Source organism: Vulpes vulpes, chromosome 13 (genome assembly GCF_048418805.1).
Source record: "Vulpes vulpes isolate BD-2025 chromosome 13, VulVul3, whole genome shotgun sequence".
In the NCBI taxonomy this organism is placed as follows: Eukaryota; Metazoa; Chordata; class Mammalia; order Carnivora; family Canidae; genus Vulpes; species Vulpes vulpes.
The window spans coordinates 71,577,131-71,584,169 of record NC_132792.1 but is presented as its reverse complement, the minus strand read 5'-3'; positions in this window follow the sequence as shown (position 1 = coordinate 71,584,169).

Genomic DNA, 7,039 nt, shown 5'->3' with positions numbered 1-7,039 from the left:
TCTGAGTTGGAAGGGGCCCAGGTATCAGCATTTAAAAAGTTTCCAAAGCACAGCCCAGGAAGAGGGTAGGAAGGGAGGCAGGTGCAGGAGTCCTTGGCTGGGGGACAGGGAGCGCACTCTGGGAACCAGGTCAGTTCTCTGCAGCTTGCAGAGCAGGGCAAAAAGGAGGAGTTCCCCAGCAGAATCAGATTCCTGCAGTTGGGATCAAGGTCAACAGCTTCCCTGGCCCCTTGGCTGTAAGGAGTGTGGGTGTGGGAACACAGCTTGGAAGGCAGGCGGGGTGCTGGTTCCAAGTGGGTGCGGCACTGGCAGGAGGCCTGGAAGTAGGGGAGGGCGAAGCTTGTTCCAAGGAGATGAGGTTGAGAAAAAGTCAACACTGTACTCTGGTCCAACCAGAGTGTTCACTGAACACCTGTGTACAAAGATCTAGAAGATACAGCAATGCCGCATCTGTCCAGAAAGAAAAAAAAAAAAGATGTTCGGTTTATTAGCTGAGCCTCTAACGTAGGGTAAATCACTGCTGAAATGCTTATAATACAGGGTGGGGTGTGTTGGATGGCATAAGGAGCTGGCATATTAATAAATGATGGAGTGTTGAAGGAAACCCAGGGAGTCAGGACAAGACTGTTTGGAATTCACCAAAGGCTGGGAAGGACACAGAAGTGGTAAAAGCTCAAAGGAGAGCAGATTAGCCAACTGGTATGTGAGGAATGTGAATTTGTTTTTTACTTGGCTGTGAGAAGGAACAGGTAGGTTGTATAGGCCTTGAAAAGTGGGTGGAGGGAAGAGCCTCGAGTGTCATTTCAGCATGTTACGGGTGTTCTACAAGCTGTGGTGAGTAGAGCAAAGTGCACAGCTGTGCTATCTGAAGGCGAAAGGGGCAGGTGAGCAATCATTGCCCAGAGGCATGTGCTGTGCGGCGCTGGCTGTATGGCTCTGGAGAACTGCAGAGCTTTTGGGAGCCAGGGGGAGACTCACTCATGAACTGCACATGTGTGAATGTCAGTGCCAAAAGTTCAGAAATAATAGACGTCAAACCAAGGTATCACTGAACTAGTAATTAGTAAAAGTTTATTGCACACACACCAGGAAGTTTGCAGACTGGGAGCACTCAACCCAAAACATAGAATGAGTCTCAAGGTAAAGCGGCTTATATAGTGACAAAGCAGTGACCGGTTATTTTTCACTGTGACTGGTTGTAATATTAGAGTTTTCTTAAATGATAGGAAATTGGCCAGTGGATACCACATATCAACCTTAAGAAGCAGTTTAAGCTTCGAGGTATAAGCGAGAAACAACCCAGGTCAAGTTAGCCTTACAAAATAAGCTAAATTAAGTTTTGCTCCTGTGACTAAACTGGTTTTGTCTACTTGGGGAGTTTTCAACGCTGGCCCCTATTGTTTATTTGTTTGGTTTGTTTTCTCTGTTGGTTTTTTTTTTTTTTAATTTTTATTTATTTATGATAGTCACAGAGAGAGAGAGAGGCAGAGACACAGGCAGAGGGAGAAGCAGGCTCCATGCACCGGGAGCCTGATATGGGATTCGATCCCGGGTCTCCAGGATCCCGCCCTGGGCCAAAGGCAGGCGCCAAACTGCTGCGCCACCCAGGGATCCCTTCCCTGTTGGTTTTTTAACAACAGACATGCACTGCTTGCTCCTGGTGTATAGAATTGCACCTAGGACCTAACTAGTTTTCACAAGGAGAGGTCACTGGAAGGGCCTTCCAGACTTCGGAGACAGAATGGGCCAAAGTGGGGAGGTGGGCACCACCTAGGTGTGGCGAGAACTCTGGCGCAGACTAGTCAATCATGGGCTCCTGCTCACACCATGTGCCTGCAAGAGGTCACATGGGCAGCCAGTGGAAAACTCCAGCCTCTGAACCCTTCATGTTTTCTCTGAGCAACATTCTGAGCTGTCACTCTTCTTTCTGGTGAGAAGTTCAGGGCAGAGCTCAGGAAAGAAATCTCGAGCATTATCAGAGATCCCATTAAAACAAAATATGAATGTAAATCAGTGGCAGTTTCACAAATGATGTGATTAAGGGAAATAGAAATCTTTGGGTTTGGAGAAGACCCCAATTTGACTCAAAGTGAGGACTCAGTGGATTGACTATGATCAAGTATTTTTAAAAGGTCCTTTGTGGTAAAGGCTAGGAAAAGCCATGAAATGATGGAAGATGTAGATTAGGCTAATGAACAGAGGAAAACAGGCTCTAACTTCATTCTTAGCAAAATGAGTAGTAAAATGTGTCTTGCTTTCCAAAGTGACAAATATTAGAAAAAAAGAGCATGTCTTCCTAAGGGGGTGGTGTTATTTATACATTGCTGGAGAGCAAGTATGTATCAAGAGCTAGAAAGGTTTATACCTCACACCAAGTTCTACCAATGGGATTTTATCTTTACCAAATAATCAGGTCTCATTTGTTGAGTCCAGGAAGGGAAATTGGCCAATGGAGTCATGGGCTGGAAGGGAGACTTTTGGTTGTATTGAATCCTGTATTACTCTTTCTGGAAATAAGTAGGTTATTAAAAAAAATGTCAGTTTCTGACAAGTATACACAGATGGCATGCTCTACAACCATTCTTTATAAAACCATGTGTTTTAAGAGCATAGGAAAATACTCTTTATATAATGTTAGTTTAGAAAGCACAGTGTAAGACTAAATGTATGTGATCCAATTTTTCTGGCAATTTTCATTATAATGCATTAGAAATGCTGGAAGTGAGTTCACCAATATCTTAGCATTCTTCCATTTTCAAATAGTGGAATTTTTTTTTCTTTCTGTCTTTTTGTATTTTCCAAAGTTTCCATTACATACATGTTTGTATTTCCCAATAAAAATGTTTCTTAGAGCATACAGACACAAGAAGATTTCCATGTAAGACGGTAGATTGAGTATATGCATTTATATCCTATTTTCTTCCAAAATTCCACTGAAAAAGTAAAGGGAAGATATAGAAATGTGAATAAAAACATAGCAGTGCTTAGAGAAAGAAAGGGACTACCAGTGAGCATGAACTAGAGGTTAGTAAGCAGATGGGTCTGATTTTTAAAAGCCAGAGCAAAAGATAGCTTAACCTAAAACACGCCTGGGTAAGGCATTGCAGAAAAGAATCCTTCTTCCCAACAGAAACCCTGAGCAACTCCAAGTCAGTAAACAAACAGACCATGGAAATAGGACATGGGGCATCCAGGTGGACAAAGAGTCTTGACACAAAAACAAAACAATGACAGTATTGAAAGGTAATATAGGACAACTATTTTGTAGTTTGGGGCTAGACAAGGGAACCCCTTCAATTCTTCATTTGACTACATACATCAAAACTGTAAATTGTAAAGAGGACTGGCAAAGTGGCGGAGGGGTAGGGTCCTCAGCTCACCGGGCCCCACCAACTCACCTGGATAACTTTCAAAACATCCTGAACACCTACGAATCCAACCTGAGATTTAAAGAGAGAACAGGGGATCCCTGGGTGGCGCAGCGGTTTGGCGCCTGCCTTTGGCCCAGGGCGGGATCCTGGAGACCCGGGATCGAATCCCACATCGGGCTCCCGGTGCATGGAGCCTGCTTCTCCCTCTGCCTGTGTCTCTGCCTTTTTCTCTCTCTCTCTGTGACTATCATAAATAAATAAAAATTAAAAAAAAAATAAAGAGAGAACAGCTGGAAGTTACAGCGAGAAGGGTTTTCACTTCTAACAAGGTAGGAAGGCAGAAAAAGAAAAAAAGGAAAAGAAAAAGAAATAAAGTGGGGGAGGAGCCCCATGACTAGCAGGCGAAAGGGGATGGGCCAGAGGCGTCTGTCCTTTACCCCAGAGGCTGCTAAGGGCCAGAGGCGGCTGTCCTCGGTTCTTACCGAGCAGTGGTCCCCGGGAGCGCGGGTCCAAAGGGCCCGGATCCCAGGGCACAGGGCAGACACAGCTGCAGATCCTGTGCTCCCCCCGGGACAGGCGGAGGTGGGGAGGGCACAGGACAGCGAGGACAGTCCTGCCGCCGGGTACCCCCAAGCTGTGCAGATCAGCACTCCCCGCCCCTGGAGCATCCAGGCCAGTGTGCACTGGGAGCTGACTCCAGGGCTGGAGACTGGCCGCCACCAGTGGTGTTGTCCCTCTTGGTGTCACTCTGTGCCTGGAAGGAGCAGGGCCGCCAGGGAACAGAGGCCTCCCCGGGTAAACAGCTCCCACTGAGCTGTGCACCTGGCAGGGGACGGGCAGCTTCCCCAGGTGCACACACCTGAGAATCAGCACAGCAGGCCCCTCCCCCAGAAGCCCAGCTGGAAGGACAGGGAAGAGCAAGTTCTTGACCAAGCAGTGCTGGAAAGCTCCAGGACTGAGGGGAAATAGTATTTAGAACTAGAGGGTCCCTTTTTTCCCCTTTTCATTATAACTCATTTTTATATCAGGTTAAAAATTTCCAATATTTTTTTCTCTTTTCCCACCTAAACTACAATATTTTACCAACTCTTCATTTTTAAGTTTTTTCCTTTTTGATTTTCATATTTCTACAGTTACATGTCTTTTTTTTAAAGATTTTATTTATTTATTTGTGAGACACACACACACAGAGCGAGAGAGAGAGAGAGAGAGAGGCAGAAACACAGGCAGAGGGAGAAGCAGGCTCTATGCAGGGAGCCTGATGCAGGACTCGATCCCAGGACTCCAGGATCATGCCCTGGATCGAAGGCAGGCGCTACACTGCTGAGCCACTCAGGGAGCCACTCAGCCCCTACATCCTCTACGTGTCTTAGATATATTTTTCACTTCTGGATTTCCTTCAACGTATTCAGTTTAATTTTGGTAGATATACAAGATATGGATTTTTGCTTTTTGTTTTCTCTGTCTCATTTTGTTTTGCAATGGTGGAAGTTAGTACCTTCTAACATACGATCAATATACACCCAGAACCAGGTGGAACACTGTATTGATTCATTCTGTGAGATTATATTCTCTCTTCCTTTCCATTCTGCCCCCCCCCCCTTATCTTGTTTATGTTTTTGTGGTCGATGTTGGGTCTTTATATATAAGTATTGCTGGTTTATATAAATTTGGAATTGAGCATCTTCTAACATACAGAACAAAATACACTCAGAACCAACAAGATCACCCTCTAGGTCCCCTCATGGAGACTACATTCTTCCTCCACTACCACTTCCTCACCACTACCATTCTCCCCCCAACTATTCTTTTCTTCTCTTTTTTTTTCCTTCTTTGTTTTTGGTTTTTGGCTTTTTATTTTTACTACTTTGTTTTAAAATTTGTTTTTCACTTTAGTGGTCCTTTTGTTTTACTTTGTTCTTTTCTTCTTTTTCTTTCTTTTTAAAAATATTTATTTATTTGTTCATGAGAGAGAGAGAGAGAGAGAGGCAGAGACATAGGCAGAGGAAGAAGCAGGCCCCTTGCAGGAGGCTGATGTGGGACTTGGTCCCGGATCTCAGGATCACGACCTGAGCTGAAGGCAGCTGCCCATCTGCTGAGCCACCAAGGCGTCCCTGTTCTTTTTCTTTTATTTTCTGGTCTCTGACCTCTTCAGAATCATCTAGGGTGTATTTTATTTAGGTCATGGTTGATATTTTTGACTCAGCTCACTCATATAGCCACTTTGCACTGGTCAAAATGACTAGAAGGAAGAATTCACCACAAAAGAAAGAACCGGAAGCAATACTCTCTGCCACAGAGTTATGGAATGTAGATTTAAATATGATATCAGAAATTCAATTCAGAAGAAAATTGTAAAATTACTGGTGGCTCTGGAAAAAACGTAAAGGACTCTAGAGACTTCGTTACTGCATAATTGAGATTTAATGAGGCCGAAATTAAAAATTTTTTGAGCTGAAATCCAAACTGGATGCTCTAAATGCTAGGGTTAATGAGGTGGAAGACAGAGTGAGTGACATAGAATACAAGTTGATGGAAAGAAAGGAAGCTGAGAAAAAAAAAAAAAAAAGAAAAACAATTAAGAACCCACAAGGAAAGGCTTAGAGAAATAAATGATAGCTTGAGAAGGAAGAATATACATCTAATTGGGATTCCAGAAGAAGCTGAGAAAGAGAGAGGACCACAAAGTATATTTGAACAAATCATGGCTGAGAATTTCCCTAATGTGAGGAAGGAAACAGGCATTCAGATCCAAGAGGTAGAGAGGTTTACCACCCCCCCCCCAAATCAATAAAAACATTCAACATCCTGACATATAATAGTGAAACTTGCAAATTCCAAAGATAAAGAGAAGATCCTTAAGGCAGTAAGAGACAAGAGACCCCTAATTTATATGGGGAGAAATATCAGATTAACAGCAGACCTCTCCACAGAGACCTGGCAGGCCAGAAAGAGCTGGAAGGATATATTCAGGGTCCTAAATGAGAAGAACATGCACCCAAGAATACTTTACCCAACAAGGTTGTTATTCAGCATAGAAGGAGAGATAAAGAACTTCTAAGATAGGCAGAAACTGAAGGAATATGTGACCACCAAACTGACTCTGCAAGAAATATTAAGGGAGACCCTGTAAAAGAAAGAGGGAGCAATTCACAAAACAGGAACTGTATAGGTAATTTGATAACACCATATTCATATCTTTCAACTGGTACTCTGAACATGAACGGGCTAAATGATCTCATCAAAAGACACAGTGTATTGGACTGGATAAAAAAGCAAGACCCATCTATGTGCTGTCTACAAGAGACTCATTTTAGACCTAAGGACATCTACAGCCTGAAAATGAAGGGGCAGAGAACCATTTACCAATCAAATGGTCCTCAAAAGAAAGCTAGGGTAGCAATACTCATATCAGTTAGAGTTTATACCAAGGACTAGTAAGAGATGAAGAGGGACACTATATCATACTCAAAGGGTCTATCCAACAAGAGGACCTAACAATCATGAATATTTATGCCTCTAATATGGGAGCTGCCAAGTATATCACTCAATTAATAAACAAAGTAAAGAGATACTTAGATAATACACTAATAGTAGGAGACTTCAACATAGCACTCTCAGCAAATGTCAGATAGATCTTCTAAGCAGAACATAATCAAAACAACAGG